At 38.1% G+C, this 1,533-nt stretch overlaps 1 protein-coding gene across 3 annotated transcripts in view; it reads right to left on the bottom strand.

Annotated features, from left to right (window-relative positions):
- Positions 1–1,288, bottom strand: part of gtf2h2 (general transcription factor IIH, polypeptide 2) — a 32,930-nt gene extending 31,642 nt beyond the window's left edge. For 2 of the 3 annotated variants that reach the window (XR_002166383.1, XM_019855844.1), the window contains exon 1: positions 1,153–1,288. The gene's annotated coding sequence lies outside the window, so the exon portion shown is untranslated. The remainder of the gene's footprint in view (positions 1–1,152) is intronic. The other variant, XM_019855916.1, reaches the window with a different exon arrangement.
- Between the last annotated feature and the right edge of the window lie 245 nt (positions 1,289–1,533).

The following is a 1,533-nucleotide window of genomic DNA, read 5'->3' as shown; positions in this document are numbered from 1 at the left end:
AAGGCGCTTATAAATGTAATGTATTATTATTATTATTATTAATCTTAACAGGGAAAATGTGGTACAATGTGTTTAATTAAGTTCTAAGCATTAATCCTTGTCATGTGTGTTTGTGTTACCAATAGTTGAATTCCTTCAAAGTGAGAGGTAACTGTGAGGTAACGTGTTTTTTGACTAGCTTGTGTGTAAAATAATGGCAGCCAGGTCAATTCCTTTTCCCCAATTCCAATCAATTTGCATTGTTTTTGAAAAATAAGTTGTACCGAGTCTTGAATGACATAATTGATTGATCAAATCAACCGATATGTCATTATCCTATTAGCTAAGTATGACTTAATTATAATTAACAATTTAGGCAAATAATTAAAGTTTGGGGCTGCTGTAAATGGTTGAAATGCATAACTGTAATAAAACCCGGTCATGAATAAATTTGCCGAGAATTTTTTACTGGTGGCCCAACACTGCTATCTGGTGGCCACAGACCATCAGGCAACCGTTAATGTCCACCCCTGCTGAGTCTATTTGAATGTTTTACCTGTCATTCAACTGGTTTTCTCATCTTTAATGGGGTGTCAGAGGTACACTTACATGCAGTACAGCAATCCAGTTCAGGAGAGGTATCAATAATTTGGGAGTTAAAAAAAAACAAAACAGTTTGGACACACAAAAACAAACCAATGTGTACAGTTGCATATGTATTTGCGAGGGGCTTATCATATTTTTTTCCCTCATGCAGAGCTCAACTGAGTTGCCAAAGCTTTATAAACACCTCTCAGGGTGATACAATGCAGTTTCTCCATCACTGAAAATCAGATGCCTCTCTGGCTATTCCATTTAATACTGAGCATTATCATCTTTGTAAACGCAAACTATTGGACAAGTGCAATGTTGTGCTGGTTTGCAATATCCTAAAGTGAAAAAGGCACGGAGTAAACTACCACTAATGCTAAACTATAAATTCAAGCAGTGCTGCGCGACTAAAATTATAGAGCCAAATAAAAAGTAAGCCTTTAGTAGGTGAATCTTTGGAGTCGCTTGTTCAAATATCGAAAATTTTAATCCCTGTAATTGTGGGGTCTTCAAACAAAACAATTACACCATCTATTGTAATTCAATTCCTTCTGGTGACGAAAAAAACATCAACGAACGTACCTACAATCCAACAAAGCGCCTAAATCCAAGGGTGTGTTTTTATCTCCTGTTCATTTCTTGAGTGTGCTCATTCAATTCAACAACTGGTGCGGTGCTTGATGTTTATAGTCCGTGCGAAACGTGAACTGCGAAACGACGTTCTGCTCACTCCGAAGGCACATAAACATGACAAACCGCCGGAAAACACGGGAGAGGGCGCTAAATACAAGAACAGAAAATGAGTCGGTCTTGGATTTAATTCCGAGAACAGCAAGTAAAGCAGCGGTAGTCAAGTCTGAGGTTAGGACCGATAGAGCAATGGCCAGTGATGATTGATCATTATCCAGTTTTATGTTCAGAAGGAGGGAAGGTGTAAGGCACTTCAGATGGAGGAACAACAAA

The sequence above is a fragment of the Hippocampus comes genome, unplaced genomic scaffold (genome assembly GCF_001891065.2).
Source record: "Hippocampus comes isolate QL1 unplaced genomic scaffold, H_comes_QL1_v1.1 scaffold179, whole genome shotgun sequence".
Classification (NCBI taxonomy): domain Eukaryota; kingdom Metazoa; phylum Chordata; class Actinopteri; order Syngnathiformes; family Syngnathidae; genus Hippocampus; species Hippocampus comes.
The sequence above is the reverse complement of the archived record's forward strand: the minus strand, read 5'-3'. Positions and strand labels throughout refer to the sequence as shown.